Source organism: Vicugna pacos, chromosome 29 (genome assembly GCF_048564905.1).
Source record: "Vicugna pacos chromosome 29, VicPac4, whole genome shotgun sequence".
Classification (NCBI taxonomy): domain Eukaryota; kingdom Metazoa; phylum Chordata; class Mammalia; order Artiodactyla; family Camelidae; genus Vicugna; species Vicugna pacos.
This window is the reverse complement of record NC_133015.1, coordinates 20,086,138-20,110,280: the sequence shown is the minus strand read 5'-3', so window position 1 is coordinate 20,110,280 and position 24,143 is coordinate 20,086,138. Positions and strand designations below refer to the sequence as shown.

The 24,143-nt window shown below is 40.3% G+C and overlaps 1 protein-coding gene and 1 long non-coding RNA gene across 3 annotated transcripts in view; one reads left to right on the top strand and one right to left on the bottom strand.

The window, feature by feature from the left end:
• Positions 1-8,786, bottom strand: part of ASPH (aspartate beta-hydroxylase) — a 173,337-nt gene extending 164,551 nt beyond the window's left edge. The window contains exon 1 of one of the 2 annotated variants that reach the window (XM_072951912.1): positions 8,623-8,786. The gene's annotated coding sequence lies outside the window, so the exon portion shown is untranslated. The remainder of the gene's footprint in view (positions 1-8,622) is intronic. The other variant, XM_072951911.1, reaches the window with a different exon arrangement.
• A 133-nt stretch (positions 8,787-8,919) lies between these two features.
• Positions 8,920-22,838, top strand: LOC140690265 (uncharacterized). Its single transcript, XR_012065481.1, has 2 exons — positions 8,920-9,244; positions 22,614-22,838. It is a non-coding gene; the product is annotated as an uncharacterized lncRNA (long non-coding RNA).
• Positions 22,839-24,143: the final 1,305 nt, after the last annotated feature.

The window sequence follows — 24,143 nt, the reverse complement described above, 5'->3', positions numbered from 1 at the left end:
GGCCCCCTTAGGCGTGGAAAGCTGGGCCAAGAGACTAAGCGATAGAACTTAATTTAAACTAATGAAAGTAAGCTGAGAAAACAGCTGATGATATTTGAACTCTTAAATTCCGACAAAACTCTGTTATTGTGTCCATTTTTAAAGGATGAGGTAACTCAGGTCCAGAGAGGTTAAATAAAGTAAGGAGGTCCACAGAGCCAGTAAGTGATGGAGCAGGGATATGAACTCCGTCCAACTGGCTCCAGAGCCCGTGGTTCAAACTCTCCTTCTAGGACAAGGCTTCGTTTTAAGCAAAGAATGTCTCACTGATTTCTTCTTTTACCGAACGTCTCCCCAAAGCCTGCTTGGTACTACCTGCAAAGATGGGTCTGAAACCTGATAGTGGGTACTTACCCAGATTCACCTCTTTGAGGAACTCAAGTTTCTTTGATAACTGACTCCACAATGTCATGAAACGATGTTTTGCTCCTGCATTTCCAGAAACCAAATCTGGTACCATTGACAAGGTACATTGCTGTGCATCGTAGGCAGTACCAAGCCAAGACAGTGACTTTATAAATACATATCACAGGACGTTAGAGGTTTCCTGACTTCCTCTTTCAAATACAAGGTAACAGCTACAATGACATTTATACACTCAGTATTACAAAATAAAACTTACAACAAGGTTCATAACATTAGATATTTTCAGCTATATACAGTTTAGTTTCAGGGACTAAATTCCTGCACGCTAAGTACCAATATTATACAATTTGCATCTGTTTATACTTCCCTCCTTATGAGCATTAAAAAACACAAAGTTTGTACCTTGAAACTGTGAATTTCTTTACATAGGTCTTTTTCTCGGCATTGGGTCAAAGGAAGTTAGGGTATCTTTGAAATTAAACATTTCTGTGATTTCTGAGTAAGCTATGAATGAACCCTGGGTGAAGCAATGTTAGAAGGACCATAAAGACAAGACCTAACTAGGACAATGTATTAAAATATTAATTTAATAGAGCTTTTGAACTAGGCCAAATGTGCCTTTCAGATATTTCCACAAACTTTCCATTGTCTTCACCACTGGGATTTACAAGTCAGAACTTGAGGACAAGACTTGTCCTAGTTGTTTTTTTTCCCTTGTGTTGATCCTTCACAACCTCCAGTTAAATGCTTTCCAAATTAAGTATTTCTGGACTTACATATAGCTACTAAAACACTGTTTCTTAAGTTGCATTTTTTACCTGCTTCCTAGACAATGGCTCTCATTTTTATGCAGTCTTCCTAATGTGAAATTTTATAGGTGCAAACTAAAAATGAACATTTCCCTGTCTTTATTTATCATGGTAAACTCTGCCACAGTAGAAAAAATGAATTTTGACTTATCATGATGATTCGGTTGTGTGTTTTCATTTTACACTAATAGAATTTGTTGCAGTGGAAGGCTATGTTGGTAAACCCAAGAACATTTTAAAGACATTCTGTGCTCAAAGTGTTCTCAAAGCAATTATTCCCGTATGAGTTATATTTCAACAAGTAAATAAGCTGTCATTTTCATCAAACAGCTTGACTTTGTACTACCGTAGAAAAAATAAGCCTGGCTAACATCTATGTTATAAATACATAGAATGACTTTATAAAGAAGAAGTAATTTAAAATCTAGTCAAAAATAGATAAGAATCTGAAATACTGTTATGATATAGAAAAATAATCTGAAAACATATTAGCTAAGAAACCGATAGTTCTTTTTTTCATTTCAATTCTTTACATTTTCTATCAGGATTGGTGGTACTTAGTACCAAATTCTCTCCCTAATAAATAGCATTTAAGTAATAGCTATTTCTAATAGCTTTATGTTTTATTTATTATTATATTATTTAGTTATTTTACTTTGGTGGGGGAAGTAATTAAGTTCATTTATCTTTTTTGGAGGAGGTACTGGGGATTGAACCTAGGACCTCCTGCATGTTAAGCATGTGCTCTACCACTTGAGCTTACTCTCCCCCCATGAAGTAATAGCTATTTCTAAGTCTGAAGTTTCCTAGTCTAGGGAACTCACAGAATTAATCGATTCTTCTTACATGTCAAACTTAGTGCCAGAAAGAAACTTAAGCATGGAGAAAAGTCAAAGAATTGGAGAAGAACTACTGCTTATATGCCTGGCAGTTCTATGCTATATAAAAGGGAATACTAATGTGATTTAGGAGTCTTTAGAAAGTATTAGAGAAATCAAGAAAAGAAAGAAAAAGTGGAGGAATCTCAAGGATTCAGTTTATTTGCAAGGTAGTTTTACTTAAACTATATTTGCCTTAAGAATCTAATAGCTCTGTGTGTGTGTGTGTGTGCGCGCACGCACGCATGCGCGCCCGCACGCATGCGCGCCCGCTTCTGTAATTAATATAGTAATTTCTGTGTCTTTCATGAAAACGATTCTCTTCCAGTGGAAACAGGTCCCTTGTCCAAAGAAAAGTATCTTGAAACCAGTTTCTAGGATTCTCCAATTTCATCAAGTCTAGATACATAAAGCAGATGTTTTTGCCTTACAATAAATAGTTTAATTGCAATATGCAACTTGAATCAATTAGTCAACTTCTTGACAGTTAATGGGAAATCATGCATACCCCACATAAAGTTAGTATTGGCTCAGCGCTTTTTATATGGTCATCATGCTGACTTGAATCTATTCTGCAGTTTCATAAGCACATGATAAACATTACTGAGCCTGTACCAAAAAAATAAATACAAAGGGACTTTTCCAAAGAACTTGCTAGCATGGAAAACAGGGAGTGTCTCTTTGTATCATTGCAGCAAGATTTTATTAACCTAAAGACCAATTCTATAGTATTTCTTTATTTTAAGAAGTATGATATCCATTCATTTTAAAAATTGTTAATGGTTTAACATATGTTGTGGCTCTACGCTAACAGTCCTGAATATTTTCTAATCCTTTGTGGAACCACTACAATGCTGACTTCACTCGATGAACTCATTTCTCTGTTGGCAAATTCCTTTGAGTTAGAGACAGAGACACCAATATGCTAGACGTGCACTGAAGCTACTCCTCCCAGCACCAGAAAGCATATTAGTCTAGCAGAACTTAGTGGAAATCATTTCCAAGAGGCTGTCTCATGTATTATGTGATTTTATTTTCTCTACTTCTTTATGACATCTGTATTGCTCTTAGTTTTTCTAGCTCCAACATATAAGAAGAAATGAGGGAGGCAGCTACCGAAAGGTATCCTTAGAGAAGCAATTGTGTAAAAGCCTAAGCACAGATGTTTTGACCACTTAGGCAAATTCCAAGAGATTTTTAAAATTCTCTTTCTCAAATTTGAGAAAATTGAAATCAGATGTGAAAAGCTTGATATAGGGCTCAGGCTTGTGCAAAAATAAAGTCACAAACAATATTTAGGAAACCACAGCCATCCTCACCTATGTATTCATGGTGGCCTGGGCAGTGTCCAGTGCAGAGCAGGTGTTATATAAACATTGCACCTCAGGCCCTTTGCACTTGCCATGCCTCTGCCCAGAGAATGCTTTTGCCACACAGATCAGAGGGCTACAAAACTCTTCACCTGTCACCCCCTCGGTTTAGCCCCCAAGCCCTACCTTACCTCCTGTACTCTCAAGCTGAAATGTCCTTGGTGAGCACTCCACACGTGGGTATTAAATGGTTAGCCTTTAAAACACTGCGAAGCGGCAGGCAGGGGCTTGTATTTTACAGTAATGCAAAACAAGAAATGTGAAATTAACATCTTTTTGACAAAGGGAGAAATCCTTTCAAGTAACAAGCAATCAGAAATGTCCATTATTTTCTTAAAAAGTAGGAAGAAGTTGCCCACTTAGCGTTCTCCCGTCACACTACTCTGGGCAGCCAGGAATAGCTAAACTCAGAAATCAAAAAGCAAGCACAGGAAGAGAAGGAACCATTGTATGAATCTGTGCAGTAATCCCGTAAGAAATTCCGTAGCCTGCAGTAGAGACCTACATATACTGAATACCTACTTAAAATGTGAAATCTGACCAATTATAAACAGAGAAACTGACAACCTTCTACATTTAGAATGAGAACCTCAGAATAATACTGTGGCTTCCAAATCAGGCCAGCATGGGACAGAGAAGAGAACCTGTGAATGACAGAAAACTAGGATGTGAAAAAAGAAAAAAAAAAACCTTTGAGCCAAGGTGGCCTGAGGGTCTTTTGTTTGTTTCTATTTTCACATTAGAAGAAGTTGGTTCTAATTCCAGAATCCCGCTCAGTCCTGTATACAGTGGTTGGACATATATGCCTGGCCATTGAGAATTTGATGGATTTCACAGAGGCTATTGTGTCCTGCCAGTTCAGGTTTTTCATCTAATCCTTAAAAAAAAGAAAGTCAAGTCTCAAGTTGAAAGGATCACTTCTAGTATTAAAGATATATATGGACTCATTAGACTCAAATTCAGTGTCTCAGAAGCAGCAGCTCTTACAAGCAGCAGCTGTCACTGGATTACGCTTACTCGAGTCTAAGTCGCGCTGTGTGCAGTCTGACCACAACGCAGGCGGTTGTAAAGAAGGGGTGACCACCGCCCAGCACTGTGATGTGCCCCCCATTCCTTTACCATCCTTTGCCTCGAAGCATCAAGGAAAGATGTGTGAGAGCCCTCTGCCCCTTCCCCTCCTGCTATTCTCCAAGGCCTTCCCCCTTCAGAGCTGCCTGCGAGGGTGCCATGGGAGCCCCACTTCACTCCGGTACACGGATGGGGCATAAAGGAGGACGAAGCATGCAGAGTGGGGGTGCCGGCTGGTCCCTCCCCCCACCGCCTTTTCTCCCTGGCCCGTCAACAAAGCAGGCCTAGGTATTTTCAGCCTGGGAGATCCTGTGGACTCAGCGCTAAAACGCTTTCCATGGCTGAGGCTCAGCAAGGTGAGAAGTCCTGGAGTTACTGGGCAGAAACTCCACGGTGCAGCAGAAAGCCCTCCTCCGTCCGGGCCCCACACTTGAGATTCCCAGTAAAAATACAAGGAGTAGGGGCGGGAGGATGGCAGATGCAGCATGACTGGCAAAAAACTGGCCCGCCTCTGGCTCAGATCCTACAGAATAACAACTCGGCAAATAAATAAGGCAACCTGCCAGAGAGACTAGCCCAGAGTATTGTCTCCTGGGAGGGGGTGGGGGAATCTTACGAACAGTCAACAGTGCCAGGGAAGCCTGACACAGCCCATCTCTGGGGCCCACTTCCCTCCCCGGTTCAGGGGTCCTCCTCCAGACGGGGTACCCCGGGGCGGAGGCACAGGAGTCCTGAGGCCAGCGCTCCCTCCACATCCCCCAGCACCTCTTCCAAGGTGACAAATCTTGGCGTCCAAGGCTTCCCTCTCCCTCCAGGGTGATCTGGAAGGAGATCAGGGTGATTTGAAAGAGAGGGGAGCAGTACTTCCTACAACACTTGGGGGAACTCTGCAGGCTGCCTGGTCACCCGGAAGTGCACTCACTGTATCCTCCTTCTTTTTGAAGCTGGAGCCCCCTTTTCGCAGATCCACACTCTACTATTTCCGGAACTGCGCAGGTCAGAAAAATATTTGGACATTTGCTAATAAGGTAGCATGCTTAAAGGGGTTCATTTCTCTGCAGTTTTTGAGATTTTGGCAGTTTGCCAGATAGACATGACAACATTGCCAGGGCTTTGTCTTCTAGGGTCCTGACCTTTAGCTAGTTTGGTGGGAGGACAACATATGACATCTGGAGATCTGAGTGGATGAAGGAGCTAGAAAAACGGGTAAGGATGGACGAGGTGCAAAATCCTATTTTTTTTTAAACCGGCTACAACCGTTTCCCTATTCTTACGCAAGTTAGGCACCTAATTAATTGCTTGGCCTTAGGTTGTATTCTTGATTATATTCTTGCTGATAAGATAACTATGTTTTTAAAAGGTACTTCTCAGATAATTTGGACAAATTTCCACATACAAAAACTAAGGGAAATCGTATTTCCCATAATGCTGATGTTTCCTATCTTTCCACTTGTCACTTTGGCATTGTGACCTTCTAAAACTTTTATCCTTGGCATTTACATGACTATAATAAGCTTTTCCAGCAACGTCACTGCTGCTTTTTGCATATGAGTTAAGGTTGTTCAGGTTACAAATGAGATTTTCTCCCAGTTTCTTAATCTTTAAATAATGGCGTCTGCCTGAACCATTTGCAAGGAAACTGAATATATGTGCTAGTCTGTAATCATGGAACATTACCAGTCCTGTTCAAATTATAATGTGCACCCACCAAATTTTCACCTTGTGAAATGACTCATTTTCTGTATGCTTTACTGCTGAGATTGTATAATTAAGGTAATTCTAACTCATCCCAATTAAAGGCTGGAAACTTAGGATAAACTCGGCAGGCTTGTGCAAGACCCTTTCACATTCTAATCCAGAAACACATGGGTATAACTATTTCCTGATTAAAGTAAAAAATTTATGGCCCCTGAAGACATGTGGGTGACAGGGAGAAATACCACTTAACCAGGAGTGCAGGAAGTCCAATTCTGCCTCTATCCAGTGCTGTGAAACCCCAAGGAGTTAATTCCCTTGGCCTCTCCAGCTCTGTTATCTCATGTGTGAATGGGCACTGTCCTCATGAAGCCTGTCCACCTTCGTCATTGGGTGGACAGATGGAGCGTCCTGAGAAACAGTCTCACAGCTTAAAGTTTCCTAGTCAATTGTACGGTTTCGTGTACCTAAGGTTACGAACACAAGCCTGGGAAGATGAGATCCCTTCTCCCTCTTGCAGGCTGTGATGCTAAGTCTTGTAGCTGCTTAGTGGGACTGGTTTTTTACATTTTCTTAGTCTGTCCACAGGGTTGGGGGCTGAGGACGAGAAATGGCAAATGGGTTACATCATTATGTCCTATCCACGGCAACTTTGAATACTATCAACCAGTCTGTGAAGATAATGCTTAAGACATCTACATAAGACTGTGGCCGACAGTGGAATGGTCCTATCACTCGTTCAGTGGATTTACTTCGTCTGACTACCTTTTGCACTTGATGGAAATTTTCTGAAGCCTGCAATCAAACACTTAATGAGAAAGTCCCTTAGAAACTAGAGAGTGCTTTACAAATGTCAGCAATTGTCTCCTTCTTATTTTTTATGACAGATTTACTATAAAGAGTATAAAATTTTCCCTGGTAATGCCCCTACACGCCTGGTTTTGGCCAAGCTCATTAACCTGCCGAATCTAGGAGAGAAGAGTCTGCTCCAGCTAAAAGCTACTGGGCGCTTTTGAAGAAATATGAAACTGGTAACGATTTCATTTCTTTGCTTTTTTCTTTCTGTCAACTTCCTTTCCTTCCTTAAACATTTGTTGACCACTTGAAATGCCAGATACTACCTTGTGAGCTACAGTACAAGGCAGGTGTCATTTAATTTTGTAGTGCCTGAGTTAGTTTGCATGCTGGATGTCAGAGAGGTTTAATGTCACCAGTTTCATCTACTTCAACCCGTGCATACACTGTGTAGCCCATGCTACAGAGTCGGCAGGCTGCCTCCTTCCTGCCGGCTACCGTACCAAACGCGTGTGGATCTCATCTTCGAGGAACTCAGGCGGGTTTGTAGGGAGATGGTGCACAAACACAATCACAACACAGTGTGCTGTCTTCTCCCTCTGCCCGTGAAGGAGGGTGGATGAGGAGGCAGGCGGAGCAGGAGGAGTCAGCTGCCCGGGGTCCACACACACCGCAGGGAAGTCAGGCCTCCAGGGCTGCTGCTGTCTTCGGGTCATTGTTCAACTTCTTCATTTTACAAATGAGAACATGGAGAATCAAAGAGTGAGGGGACTTGCAAAGGTTGTATAAGCAGTTAACGCAAGACTAGAACTCAAGGTGCCGTCCAGCAAAGGGCAATGCTGCCTCCAAAGCAGGGAAACTGGTTCTTGGGGCAAGACATTTCTAAATATTACAATGATCACCTCCAAAGGGCCATAGCACATGAACAGATATGTAGTATGTCTGTGGTATTAAGTTTTCCTGGGGTGCAGGGATGATTACAGGAAAAGAAATATCTAAATAGGATTCTCACAGGACAAGGGACAATAGGTTTTTGGTTTTTTTAAAGCTGACTTGACTGTGATGGTTTCATAGTTTTAAGTCCAAACTCATCAAATTGTATACATTAAACAAGTGCAGTTTTTTTTAATATCATCTATACATCAATAAAGCTTTTAAAAATATTGAGAAACACTGCCTTACAGCCAGGCCACTGTTCTTTCTGCTACATTATTTCATAAATTCAGAAATAAACATCCTTCTAAATTGACAGCTTATCTTTACTCCATGATCCTAAATATTATCTTATTTTCTAGCTTTCTTTCTACCGTATTATTTTCTACTTTTTCTCTTTTTCCTTTAATTCTTCCTTCCCTCCACCCAACCTCTGCAGTCTGTGAAGGTGGATTCATTGGTAGTGGACTCCGTATGGTCAGGCACTGTGCACTCTGATCTAGCTTAACTGATACTGTGCAAGTTGTCTAAATTAAAAGATGTAGGAAACAATCCCTTAACTTTAACTTGATTCTCTAAAACATTCATAAAGGCATCCTAATTTACTGGGGGAAAAAATGTTAGGGTTATATATGCAATAGCAGTCATTGATAAGCAGTGAACATTCACCTGTGATTGTTACCTGAATTTTACAAAATGAAGGAATTGAGGTGCCAGTTACTCAGTCACACATGTCTTAGTGAGGACAACGTTCGTGGTAAGCGGCGGATTCAGGATCTGTGCCCTGGCAGTCTGGCTCTGGAGCACAGGTTTGCCCATGCTTGCCCAGGCTGTCTGGCTGGTTTCACAGTTGAGTTCTTGTTTCCTTGGTAATGTTAATTTAGGCAGATTATGACCCACTTCCTGAGGTCATCTGTGTTTGTATTTCCAGGAACTTAGAAGGTTTAAGGAGCTGCGGTAGTGATGGGATGGGGTGGGGAGGGGTGGTAATGAACACAACACAAAGGCGGAACTAAGAATTCTAAAGAGTAAAGACAAAACCATGCTGGGAAGTTGATATATGTGCTTTGGAGGTCACAGGTCAAGAGCAGTTACAGAAGAGAAATTTTCTAGCCTGGCTAATGTTGAACTAGCTACTTGCAAGTAACCTTGCAAGGAGGCAGCCATGTGCTCTATGTTCTGGTGAGAAGAAATGCTGGACCACTCAAGACCCCCATCCAAGGTCCTACTCTGGCATGTCAGTTAGGATCCTATGAGAGACGGATGCTAAGATGAACCAGACATGCAAGAGGTATGTGGAAGGAAACACCTATGAAGGATGCAGGGTAGGGAACAGGAGGAGACAGGGAGCTCCTTCAGCCTGTGATGCAGTCTGACTGTGTGCATGGAGAGAGGCAAGGAAAGAGGATTGGGTAGAAATAGTTGTACGTCATGCAAAACCGCTCTGAGAAAAATCTCAGCCAGGACAATGGGAAATCCTAGCAGAGTTTAAATTTTAGAGGCCAAATGGCCAGCTCTAATACTCCTGCCATGCTCGCTCTTGGGTTGGTGGGAATGGCCTCCATGTAAATGCCACAGGAAATCCAAAGGTGTGGCAGCAGGGCTGTTGGCTGACTGAGCTCACGGCAGGATCTCCTGAGGGATAGTCTGAGGCGTGCCTCTCTGTGACCACCACAGGTCTTTACTCTGGGGCATTTTCAAACACCTGTTAAGGTAGGTGTCATTATCCCCACTGAAAGATGGAGAAACATGCTCAGAGAGGCTAAGAAACTTTCCAGAAGTCACACAGCTTGTAAACAGCAGAGATAGGACTTAAACCAAGGTCTTCCTGTTTCTGTTCAGACATGTCCTCTTTGGGATATCTTAAATTCTATTGAGGTTTTAACACATTCTTAAAAGTGGTCAGGGGAAGGCTTGTATTACCATAGGGCATAAGAGGAGAGGTCTCAGACCATATGCATGAATTCATGGACAGCATATAGGGTATAAAACAAATTGACAGAAACTGGACGTGATCAACTTAGACATTCTTGGATTTAAAATCTGTGGTTTGGAGGGAGGGTATAAATCAATGGTAAAATGCATGCAGTCCTGGATTCAATCTCCAATACCTCCATTAAAAATCATTAAAAATAAATAAAATAGATAAATAAACCTACTTACCCCTCCAATTTAAAAAAAAACTTATTTTTTAAGAGAATCGAAGTATTGATGTGCATCCTCAAAAACTGGATTGTTCTTTATGATTTAGAAACCAAAAACAAACAATTGTTGGTGTTTATACTGTAATCTTTACAGTAATTAAATTACAAAAACAGGTCATGGTTTTAACCATTTGTGAGGCTGCTGGGTTCATAACTTGAAAGAATTAAAATTTTACTGGCTTATACAGTTGAGTATTTTAGGTCTAGGCAGGCTGATTTTCCTGGATGCTGCTGAGAGATGCTCCGAGCTCACTAAGCCCTCTCGTCGTGACTCGGCTTTCTTAGGCTGAGTCATTGTCCTTTATTTAGAAACACTTGTGGGGTTTGAAGTTTTGAAGAGCAGCCAAAAAAGAAACTACTGCTGATGCTGATGATGGAAGTGAAACATCTAAAAGAAAATCCTTAGCTAAGATTTAAATGTTCTGGATAAACTAGAGTGAGATGTCAAATTTCTGTGTGGAAGAGTCAGACCCTGGATGGGTGTACCACGGAGCAGTCAGAGAGGGACGTCTTTGACACAGTTTCAAGAGAGTTCTCTGGCCGTGGCCATAATTGTTCCCAAACAAGAGAAAGAGCTTTGAGGGACGAAAAGGAAGAGGCCACTATACTGTATTTTCTGGGGGAAATTTTAGGTTATGTTAGTGTTTATGAATTTGAGGGATTCCTAAAGGTCCTATGTTTATCTCAAAAAGTGTTAAGGTCAAACACGTACTATATCAGGGTCTCCAGATTTGTCTCTGGAGACCTGCTCCTCCCTCAGTGTCCCCTGTTTCAGAAGGCAGCACCATAGTTCACCCAACTGTCCAGGGTCTAAAATGCGGCGTCTACCCTGATGCCCCCTGTTCCGCTCCTGTCACTCATTTAGTGCATCAGCAAATTCTTCTGGCTTAAAATTGGAAATATGTTCAGTATCACAGTTCTTCTCACCACCTCCACCACAACTAGTCCTTCCTGAACTGCCACCGTCTCCTGGAAGAGCCCCCGACGTGGTTGCCCAGTTCCTGCCTGTGCCCTCTGTGCACTGCCCTCCTCGAGCATCCAGGGTGACTGCTGCAAAGCGCAGGCAGACCTAGGCCAACAGCAAAAAGCCTTCAGTAGCCTTCTACCTGGTTTAGCACAGATTAATATCCTGTTCATGACCTCTAAAACCACAGGCCCTGGCTTCCCCACTGACCTTCTCTCAGTTGACTTCATTTAATTTTCTCCATTTTCTTTTACAGTTAGGGGTTTTATGATTCTCTAACAGAGTCAGATTATACTTTAAAAAAATCTCCTCATTCCTATCACCAAAATGTCAATGCAGTTATGTAGCAGGGATGTGCAGAAATTTGGGCTGAGTGATACAATCTACTTGTTTTGAATGTGAGAGTTCCTTGTACAGAGACTATCTTTAATTTTTAAACCATATTCAGTTTAGCACTTTGGGTCTAGTAACGGTTCAGTTAATGTCAGGTGATTGCTAATACTAAAAACATACTCTGTCTTTCTAGGCTACCCCTTTCTTCATCTTTTGTCTAAAGAGAGCACACTTGATGTATCCTTATGTTGATTAAAAGGAATTATAGATATGGTTAAAAAAATCAGTAGCTACAGATTAACAATACATTGATTTCCTCTTCTCAGATAGTGCCAGCTAGAAGACTTCTCTTTCCAGAATGATGGAATAGATGCGATTTTCCTTAGTATTTACCTAAATGAGTTGAAAACATGCATACACAAGAAACTGCACATGAGTGTTTACAGAAGCTTTGTTTATAATTACCAAAACTGGGAAGCAGTCAAGATGTCCTTCAGTGTGTGAATGAATAAACAAACCATGACATAACCATACAATGGAACAGGATTCAATGTTAAAAAAAAAAAAAAAGAGCCTCCAAAGCCACAAAAAGTCATGGAGGAATGTTAAATGTAAATTGCCAAGTAGAGGAAGCCAATCTAAAAAGGCTGCACACTGTATGACTCTGGCTACATGACATTCTGGAAAAGGCAAAACTAGACAGACAGTAAAATGATCGGAGGTTGTTGAGGATTTGTGGGGGGAGGGGAAGGGAAGGATGAGGAGGCGGGGAGCACAGGACATTTTTCAGGTAGTGAAACTAATGTACGTGACACTGAAATGGCAGGCACACGACATTATGCATTTGTCTAAACCATAGAATGTACAACACAAAAGTGAACCCTAATGTAAATGGTGAACTTTTGTTAATAATACTTTAACAGTATTGGGTTATCAGTTGTTAACAAATGTTCCTCACTAGTGCAAGACCTTAAATAATAGGGAAGTTTTCAGGAGAGGGAGAGAGAAGGAAAAAGGTATATGGGGACCCTCTACTCACTGCAAAATTTTTCCATCCACCTAAAACTTCTAACAAATAGTCTATTAATTTTTCTTTTTTTTGAAAAGCACTGACACAATTATATACAGTCTACAATAAATTCAGTTCAACTGCAACAATATAGGCAGGCTAAAAGTAAAAGAATGGAAAAAGATATATCATGTAAACATTAGTCAGAAGAAGTCAGATAAAGCGGACTTGAGAGCAAAGAGAATTGTCAGGTACAGAGAGGACCATAAGGATAGAAAAGTCAACCCACCAGGAAGACATGGCAATCACACTCCTGGGTATTCATCCCAGAGCAATGAAAATGGTGGGATATTTCTGTATCTCAGTTGCAGTGATGGTGCCTGAATCTACACGTGTGATAAAAACAGCGTAGAACTGCACATATTGTCCCAATGCCAGTTTCCTGGTTTTGATATTGGTCTGTAATTATATAAGATGCAACCGTTGGGGGAAATCAAATGAAAGGTACATGGGGTGTCTCTATATTATCTTCGCAATTTCCTGTAAGCCTACAATTATTTCAAAAGCAAAACTTGGGGGAACAAAGACGATGCTGGTTAAGAAAGTGATTTATTTTTTTAAAGTACGGTTTATGTCATCTGAGTCAGTTTCACCTGTAGTCCAGTCCTGCCAGCTGCTGCTTTGTAATCCCGGGTGAGCTTCCTTAAAGCCGCCCTCTGTGAGCTCTGCCAGCTGTCACTCCAGGGTTTCTAGTGAACTCCGATGGGACTTCTGCAAGCTGTGGCCCTCTGCTCACCATTCAACATTTTAAAGCAGCTCTTGGCAAGTTCTTGCTGGTGCAACTTTTCCATCCAATGCGTTTCTTTCCTTTTGCCCTTTTGAAGTCCCTAAGAGATGTGATTTACCCTTTACTTGTTTTTCCAAGGACCTTAGGCATCGATTTCCTTCCTTTCTACTTGGTTAATTTAGTTAAATTTCGCAAAGGAGAGACCAAAAGGCAGACACTGAGGACAGGTGTATCAGGGAATTGAACAACCAGGTATTATTCAGGTTGCGGAGACTAAAGGTGGCAGGAATGTTAGCAGCCCAGAGAATGTCTCACTTTGATTTAACTGAGTTGATTATGTGGCATCCTGGTGGCCTGTAGGAATCACCTCGGGAGCTTCAAACAAGTACAACCGTCACATCCTACCACTGGCCAGCTACATCCAAATTTCTGATTTAATCTATACCAAAGATACACGGACACCTGTGTGTATGTGTGGGTATCAGATCTCACACACTTCAGTGGTACAGATTCGATGTTGGTAAGGGCTTCGGAGGAAAATAAACATGAAAGGGGAACAGAAAATATAGGCGTGTGTCTGCTGGAGAGGTTGCAGGTTAGACTGGGGTAGCCACAGAAACTCTTTGCTTGCCTTCTTGTTCTCCTTCACGAAGTTCTTTCGATACAATACCCAGCCCTTAAAAGAGGAAGCCTTGTAATATATCAATGTCAGCTTGCATTTACTGAGTCAACATATTCAACATAAGGAACTCGTCTCAAGGGTAAATATTTATAAATCCAAATAATCAGGCCCGATTGCTATCTCACAGTTTAAAATGAGCCAGAAAGAAAGTGACTCATTGGAATTACTGTTTGCATTAGGTTCTTAGTGCGAATACGGGGCAATCTGTTCCATAGTTCAGAATACTGCTTCCTTTCCAGGCTAACACATCTTGAAAGAGCAAAATTCATCTAGGGTAAACTATTTTCTTTTAAATATAAAATGCATCACCTTCCATGATTATGGAAATATTTGACTGTTGTACAAAATAAAACAGAAAAAAAATTAACCATGACCTCACTTGTTAACGTTTTAGTTTAGGTTCATCTAGTTCTTTTTATCTGTATATATGTGTAAGTTTTTCCTTTTTTATTTCTTTCCCCTCCCTTTTTCTGTTTTCAAGAGAATGCTGGGCAAACTATAGTTATAAATATACGTTATATCTAGTATATATTTATTTATACTACTTGTAGTATAACTATATACCATAAGTATAAATGATTAAGTAACTCTTAATTGAGATATTTGGGGAAATGGGTATTCTACAAAACGGAATGTTCTGATACTTCTTCTCCTAGTTTGCCTCCGCCACGCACACCCTTGGCAGTACCCAGACCTGGTCTTCATCCAGCTCTGTGCATGTCTGAAGACTCAAGTTCCAACATCTTCTCTCTGATTACAGCACTGCAATCTTCTGCTCTCATTGCTCAGCTCCTTTTCAGGTATTGCTGCTTCCTTTCCAGTCTCATTGATCCTTCCTGTCTCTCGAACGTTCTGTTTTCTTCCCATCAGCCCTCCTGTCTCTTCAATTCCTTCTCTATCGTGCCCAGATTTTGCAGTCCACATCTATCACTCCCTTTGTCTGCACTTTTCCCATCACGTCCCTTGGCCTCTCAGTCACGAACCAGTGTGACTCTACACGTCCACTTGGCCAGGCTTCTGAGCAAACCTGGAGTCTTAACGTTGCCAGAGAAAGTCACGTAAGAACTCCACCACAGCCTCCAGTGGGTCCTCAACAGCGTTAGCACTTCTGCTTCAGGCTCCTGCTGTGGCAGCCTCTCCAACTCTTCCCTTCTGTCCTTAGTACCCTCTCCAAATACTCCCCAGGTCCCTCAGCAGAGGGCTTGTCTTCCTACTTCACAAAGAATCGCAGCCTGACACCCAGGACGGGTGCCCTGCCCTACCCCAGGCGAGCCCCTGCCGACTCCTGAACCCAGCCTTTCCTCCCTTTCTCCTTCCCCAACAGAAGAAAGATCAGGTCCTCTGCCCCGGCCCGAGCCCCTTTCCCTCCAGTGGTCATCTTTTTTTCTCTCTTACGTGTTCTCTCTTCCCTTCTCTCCTGGGTCCTTCCTTTGGACCAGAGGCTTCAAATCTGGCCATACTTAGGGCGCTTGCCAAACAGCATAATGCCTGGCCCTCAGTCCAGGCTAATTAAATCAGAATGTCCGTGGGCAGGGTCTTACCACAGCTATGTATTGAAGCTTCCCAGGTGGCATTACTTGGTGGCCATGGTTGAGGTCTGTTGCCTTAGTCATTTGAACATGCTCAGTACTTTTATGAACAGAAACCCTTCTTACTTCCTCCCTATCTCCACCACTTCACAACCAAACTGCTTGGCACAGTTGCCCATACTTGCTGTCTCCTTCACTATGTGTTCGTCCCTAATTCAATTTTGCTTTCTGCTTCTAGCATTCTGAGTTCCATAACCTCCTTGTACCTAAAATCAAGGCCACTTCATCCCGGTGTGGACACCTGTGGCTGTTGCTCAACTGTGAAACACTAGATTTCTCTGGCTTCGCAGATGCTCCTGCTCATGGTTTTGCTTCTTCCTCTCACTGCTCCCCAATTCTTTCAGGGTTTCCTTCTCTCCATCTGCTCTTTGGTTGGGGGGGGGGTGTCCTTCACCATTCCAGCCTCCTCTGATGGCTTCTCTCATGAATTTCATCTATTGTCATCCATTCCCACTGTCCTCACCTGAAGGGTGACCCAAGCAAGCGTCCCCGAAGCTGCAGACCAACCTGAACATCTACATTGCTTAAAAAAAAAGAAAGAAAGAAGAAGAAAGAAAACTTTGCTTTGCTTTTCCTTTCTATATGCTCCTAAAATAAGGATGTGCACCCAGTTAATATTTACATAAAGAACGTTAAATGTCTCAGTACAATGATTGGCCCTTAAAATTTGACTAGGGGAACACTGATTCTTTTCAAATGTATGTTCTTAGCACCCCCACTCAAACAGCTCCTTGAAGTTTGTAATCTTATAACGAAAGAGTATCATTGCCCTCTTCTTCTGAAACCCATGGGCTGCTGGCCCCAGACAGCTCAGGGGAGGGCGCTGCACTGTGCTGGTGTACAAAAGAAAGCCTTTCATGTGCACGTGTTAAGGCACTACAGTCATCAGTTTCCGGTTTCTATGAAGTGCTGATTTCCCCCCAACAACAGGTCAACCTTGGAGGAAGGATGGGAGAGAAACACCAGGAAAAAACTACAAAACTGCAGGGGTGGGGAAGAAATGGGGCGGTGTGTGGGTGGGGAGCGGTTCGGGTGGGCAGTAGGAGGTAGGGTGATGCTGATGTGGTGCGAGGAGAATGGAGGAAGGACGCTGCAGAGTTCTACTGTTGCTCTTCCTGCTGCTGCCTTGGGCCACACAGTGCCTGCCTGGCCACCTGTAGAAACCTAGCATTATGGTTCAAGGGTCTTTTGGAGGAAAATCTGGGCAGCATGGATGTCTTGTGCCTAAGAATTGAGAAGAACAAGCGGGGACTGACTGTGGGCAGTGCTCTCCCCATCCTTGTCCCTCCAAAGCCACCAGATAGGAATGATCATCTGGAGAGTGTCCCAGGCCCTGCGCAGCTTGGAGTGGGTGGGATTGGCAGAGTGAAGAAGCTGAGGAGGTGTGTGGAGGCAGGACGGCTGGTTGATTGATGTGGTTTGCGGTTGGGGCTCTCCCCCCCAGGGTGCATTCATTACCCCTCCTCTGAGCTCACTAAGTTCATACTCTCTGGGGTCTTGTCTGATGCATTGCCCTTTAGGTTCAGGACCAACAGGAACTCATCCAACAAGATACTAAGACTCAAGAGGAGCATTGCAAAGAAAAACATACTGTTACATTCTGCATAAGAGGTAGAACTCTTCAAACAGATGAACCAAAAATTTAAATGTGGCGTGATAAGCATGGAAATTGAGATAAGAAAAGATATTAGCAATAAGAACAAGAAAAACAATGAGAACCAAGCAGAAATGTTTGGTATTTCCATAGTTTTACTTTTAACAAAACACACAACAGTGTGAAGAGTACTGAAATGGATACCGCCAAGGAATGAATTAATGAATTGGAACGCCAGACTTGGAAAATCTCCCAGAAGGGAAGAAAGAGCAGAGAAATAAAAATATTATAAAATAAAAGTTATATGATATGGAAGATAAAAGTAGAATATCTAATTAAAAAAAAGTCCCAGAAAGATACCATATGACCCAGGAATCCTGCTCCTGGGCATAGATCCAGAAGGAACCCTACTTCAAAATGACACCTGCACCCCAATGTTCATAGCGGCACTATTTACAATAGCCAAGATATGGAAACAGCCTAACTGTCCACCAACAGATGACTGGATAAAGAAGATGTGGTATATTTATACAATGGAATACTATTCAGCCATAAAAACTGACAACGCCATTTGCAGCAACATGGATGTTCCTGGAGAACGTCATTTTAAGTGAAGTAAGCCAGAAAGAGGAAGAAAAATGCCATATGAGATTGCTCATATGTGGAATCTAAAAACAAACAAACAAACAAAAAACAAAACATAAATACAAATCAAAAACAGACTCATAGACATAGAATACAAACTTGTGGTTGCCAAAGGGGCGGGGGTGGGAAGGGATAGATTGGGATTTCAAAATGTAGAATAGATAAACAAGATTATACTGTATAGCACAGGGAAATATACACAAGATCTTATGGTTGCTCACAGAGAAAAAAATGTGACAATGAATATATATATGTTCATGTATAACTGAAAAATTGTGCTCTATGCTGGAATTTGACACAACATTGTAAAATGATTATAACTCAATAAAAAAATGTTAAAAAAAAGAGTCCCAGAAAGAGACAAAAATTAAAAATGGAGAATAAATATTTAAAGAAATATTTGAAGAAATAATAAACACATTTTAAAATTTTATTTTATTTATATACTTTTAAAGAATGAATAAATTTTGCAGAATTAATTTTAAAAAATAGGTCTTAGAATGGAAAGACACACAGAGAACTAAAGAGAAAAGGAAAACCAATCATAGCTTATGGTGAAACTTAATCCCACCAAGGACAAAGAGGAAATTCCAAAACCTATACATAGAGAGAAAAGAATACAAAAGAACATAAATCAGATTACTACAGAGAGTGGAGTAGTGTTTTAGAAGCATGGAAGCCAAAAACTTAGAACACATGAATTTTATATCCACACAAACTGTGGTTCAAACATGAAAGGCATGAGATAAGTAGTTTAAGGCATGTAAGTCTTTGGACATCTTGCCATGCAAAAATCCTCACTGAAAAGAGTTTTGTGAGCCGTGTTTAAAGACAAATCTAAGGGAGAAAGTTGCAAGAGATAGTGTGAAGAGAAGATCAAATACTTTGCTGCTGTTTGTCGTCTTTACAGGCTGCTATGACCAACCGCCAAAGATTTGCCTGGTATAGAACTGATGAGTGTTGGGAGACAGGTCCAGGGATGTGAGAACACTAAAATTCTTGTCTTTGGGGTGATTAAAGCAAACTATAGAAAAAGTGAGAACAAGCTACTATGATAGACAAAGGTGGTAGAAAGCAGTATGTAACAGTTACTAAGTAAAAGCAAATAAACTAAGCATGCCAGTTGAAAAACAAATATCGACAGACGCTATTTACAAAAGACACACCTAAGCATACTGGATACAAAGGTTGAAGGCAAAGGATGTTAAAAACATGTCGGGAAGGTATTAACTAAAGGAGAGTTGGTGTTTCATATTAATAGAGATTTTAGGATAAAGAAGTGAAGACTGTAACTGCATAATGAGAAAATGTTCAAGTCATTTAACACCTAGTAAGACCTTCAAAATATGTGAGGCAAAAATTGACAAGAGTAGGAAGATATCAAGAAATTCACCATTAAACTGAGAGGTTTCAATTCAGCTCTCCTAAGTGTTGAAGGCTAAGCAAACAAAAATGAGCAGTAAAAAGAAGACCTAAATAATAAAAATAATAGTTGGACCTAGTAGACTTTTAGGAGTTCTGCTTCTACCAAGTATAGAATACATATTTCCTCTGCAAACATAAAACATAAAAATTGATCACGTTCTCAGCCATAAAGTCTCAAAAATTTCAACACAGAAATATTATATTGCCTATGATCTTTGATCATAATTCAACTGAGGTAGAAATTAATAACAAAAAAGTTAAATTAAAACTCAAATGTTGAAAATTTTAAAAAAACACTGTTGAATAACACATGAATTAGAGGGAGTCATAATGAAAAATTTTAAATACCTAGAATTAACTGATAATAATATATATTTATTATTATTTTTTTAAAGAAGAGTATAGTGTTTAATATTATGTGTCAACTTAGCTGGGCAAAGGGATAGACAGATAGCTGGTAAAAACATTTCTGGATGTGTCTATGAGGAAATTTCCAGAAGAGATCAACATTTGAATGGTAGACCGTAAAGAAGGTCTGTCCTCACCAACGTGGGTGGGCTTCATCCAATCTGTTGCAGAGTTGAACAAAAAGATGGAGAGAAAGGGCAAATTCTCCTTTTTTTCTTGAGCCGAGATATCTAGCCTCTCCTATCCTTGGACACTGGAGCTCCTGGTTCTCGGGCCTTTGGACTCTAGGACTTAGACCAGTACCTCCCCCGCTGGTTTTCCTGGCTCTCAGGCTTGCATACAGCAGACTGTGAGACTTGTCTCCATAACTGTGTGGGCAAATTCCTATAATAAACCTCCTCTCATCTACCTATCTGTCTCCTATTAGTTCTGATTCTCTGGAGAACTCCAATACCCACAGTTTAAGATTTACAGACATAATGGGAAGATAGAGAGAAATCCCATATATCCCAAAGCCATTTCCCCTAATTATAAACTTCTTACATTAGTATGGGACATTTGTCTCAATTAATAAATCGATTAATATATCATCATTAGTATTATTATCTAAATTTCATCCTTTATTTATTCAGATTTTCTGTTTTGTGTGTGTGTGTGTGTGTATGTGTGTTGAGGGTGACTAGGGTTCTGGTTGTGATCCCAGGACAATGTTACCATGTTCTGTTGCTATTGGCAAATGATTTTAATATATACTTATCTACTCAGTTCAACAAACACTTCTTAATTATCTGCTATGTGCTCTGGATAAAGTTAGATGCCAGCATTATAAATCCAAATATCATATAATAATTGATTCTTTGGGGAGCTGGCCATTCAGTGGAAGGAACAAACATAAAAAGGTGATGTCAATATACTGTGGTATGTTACAGAGTTTTTGATGGAAGGAGATACATTTTCTTTAAAATAATGAATTTTAGTCTTTAAAAACTATATTTCTGTTCATGTTTTTTAACTTAGTGACTAAAGTTAACACTTTTTCCCTGCATATAACTCTTTTTTTTTCCCTCCAAAGCATTCCTTCAAGCCACGTGGTTCTAGTGGTAACCACCAATCACAGTTTGCCATCTCGCTGTGTGATTGGATGAGAGATTAGCACATGACCAAAGTTAGGCCAATCAGAATTCTCCCCTGGGGGAGACTTTTCACAGTTGATCTAGAAAAAAAATACTCCTCTTTCCTGGTCCCAGAATTATTAAGATATGTGTTGTGAGAGCCATGTCCCCTGTCATGTGAAGAACTTAAGGAACTTCAGAGAACTTGCAGAGAGAACCAGAAGGAGAGACAGAGATACCTACCTGATGGATTGTTAGTCTTCTGTTCGTACCATACCTAAAATCATGTGAGCCGATAAAACCCCCCTCTTCTGTTTAAATTGATTTGAGCTAGGTTTATGCCATTTTCAATCAAAAGAGTCCCAAATAATTCAGTGATGTAATCTATATATGGCATAATTTTTTAGGGCAGTATTCCTCAGGAATACAATTATTTCTAATTTTTGAAGTAAAGGCAAAATGAAAATAAAGTTCTACTTTAAATATGAAAAAGAGTGAATATTAATGACATAAATAAGCGTATCAAGGCAAAAAGCACAGCATTAGAATTCGTTTAAAGTCTATTTCAAAATCAGAAGATCCTACAAAAACAATATATGAGAAAGCAAGACGTGTAAACTAGTCTCTTAGATTTTAAAAGTGGGAATTTTGTTTGAAGTGAAGTGTGGGGCTTACTGCTCTTGTCTCCAAGGGCTAGTCTGTTTTTATAGTGTTCAGAAGTGATTCCATTCCAAAGGTTGGTGCTTTTAAAAATGCTATTATGATGGCTGAAGCAAAACAGATGTACATTTTAAACTCGCAATCCCTCACCCTGAATTAATTGTGCTAGCCATGTGTTAAATCTTCTGGGCGGGGGGGAGTGGGAGGAGCAATTTATTTTTATTCAGTCTCTTTAAGCAAAAAAACAAAAACAAAACAATTCACTCATTTCTCCCACCCATACCTCTGGCAACCATATTAGCCCCTTATCAGAGAAATGATTTACAAATATTTTCTCCTGTTCAGTGGGTTGCCTTCTCATTCTGTTAATTGTTTCCTTCTTTGGCTTTGCAGAAGCTTTTTAGTTTACTGTAGTCCTAACCAGCCTACTTCTATGTGATCACTAACATTTAATTTTTAAATTTTGTTTATGTTGAAATTTTTCCCTAACTTAGGCTCACTATGTAAAATACAGGACTTCTGATTAAATTTGAATTTCAAAATACAGGAGTTCTATATTTTTGTTTGCTAAGTCTGTCAGCCCTACTCTATTTTTCTAATAATGAAAAAAAGAATAGCTGGCTTTTAGAAATACCTAGGTAGGGTGAATAGCTTCTGCACACACAAAAACATCAGTCACCTTTAATTCCATATGGAATTCAGCTCTACCCTGGAAATGCCAGATTCAACAGTCAATTTAACACCAAAGATGTGGATCTTAGAGTAGATTAGGAGACATTCAACATTCATCTTTTTATCTAATTGTCTTTAACATTCTGAATTTGGGGGGGTCTTTTTGTTAAGTCCCCAAAGGATTTTTACAAACATTATTGGATGGAAGCAGGTCTGGCTATAATATAAAATTTGCCCAAGTTCACACAATTTCCAAAAAGTTTATCCAAGACTGAATGTAAGTTTCTCTTCCACTTGATCAGTTTAGTAGCCAAATGACATTGGAATAATTAGATGCATCTTAGGGGTCCACTCAACCCAAACGAATCCAGAGTCATCTCCAGTGGCCCCTTTCTAGGGGTTGTGTACCCTATGCTGGGCTGTGTGTTGGTCCTAACAGCTGCTGCTCAGAGACAGGAACCATGTGTAGCTTGCTTGCTTGCTTTCTTTCTCTCATTTATTATTATTATTACTTAACAAACATGTACTGTACAATGTTTTGAAAGGAACCTGGAAGTCTGACATTTTTTTATTTAGCAGATCTTGGGCAAAAAGCAAAGAGGACAGAAGGGGAGTGTGCTGGGGAGTAAATTTCCATTCATGCCCAGAGGAACAGCAGAGAACTCAGGTCAGGCGGAGGTCAGGAGGTGTGGTGTGCTCCTTGGAACTGACACAGGATACAAAAATTGCTGCTTATGGTCTGTCAGTTTGTATTAAGTTTCAGAGAGAAAAATAAAGACTACTTTGATCTCTTCCTGGTCATGCATGATAATAGGGCTCAAAATCCTTGTCCTAGTTTGGGGCTACACCAGCTCCCAGATCACATGGGTCATATGCACAAACAAGGGTGATCATCGCCACTGGTCACGTGAAATAGTTCAGAACAAAACAACCTATATTGGACACATAGCTGGGTAATTAAAGATTTTCAGAAAAGCTTCGGTACTTTCCAAAGTTCAGATGTGTATAAAACTGACAATTTAAAGTTAAAATCCCTTGAATTTAAAATATTTGTTACTATTTCAGAAGACCAGTCTGTACAGAAGCATTTTAAGGTAATCATTGCATTTAACCCTCACTACCGCACTAGAGGTGCAAATGATTGTCCTCATTTTACAGCTGTGGTAGCTGAGGCTCTGCGAGATTACGTGACTTGCTCCATTTCATGCAGCTAATAATGGAAGGTTAGTGTTCAAACAAGAACTTATAACTATTCTATATTGCCTATGAAGTTTGTATTTAAAAAAAATTTTTAAACTAAAAATAGACTTACCACATGATCCAGCAATCCCACTTTTGGGCATATATCCAGAGAAAACTGTAATTCAAAAAGACATATGCTCGATGTTCATAGTAGCACTATTTACAATTGCCAAGACATGGAAACAACTTAAATGTCCATCTACAGATGACTGGATAAAGATGTAATATACATATATAATGGAATATTACTCAGCCATAAAAAAGAGTGAAATAATACCATTTTCAGCAACATTTGGTTCTAGAGATTAAATGAAGTAAGTCAGAAAGAGAAAGACAAATATCATATAATATCACTTACATGTGAAATCTAAAAAAAATGATAAAATTCTGTTTACAAACTAAAAATGGACTCATGGATGTAGCAAACAAACTATGGTTACCAAAGGGCAGGGAGAGGTGTGGGAAGGGATAAATTAGGAGTTTGGGATTAACAGATACACATTATATGTAAAATAGATAAACAACAAGGACCTACTGTATTGAACAGGGAACTATATTCAATTTCTTGTAAAAACACATAATAGAAAAGAATCTGAAGAGAAAAAAATGTATATATCTATACGTGTGTGTAACTGAATTGCTTTGCCTTACACCTGAAACTAACACTGTAAGTCAACTACGAGATCTCACGGCTGCTAAGGACAGGTGTCCCTGTTTGCAAGTCCCAAGTTAGCCTCAGCTGGAATCCTCTTACGCCACATGGAAGACACAGGATGAAGTGGAGGTGGTTTTGGTGTTGTCCCCTTAGTGCCGGTTCCAGCTTTCTGCATGGTTCCCTAATGACATTCTTAGTGTCTTTAAAAT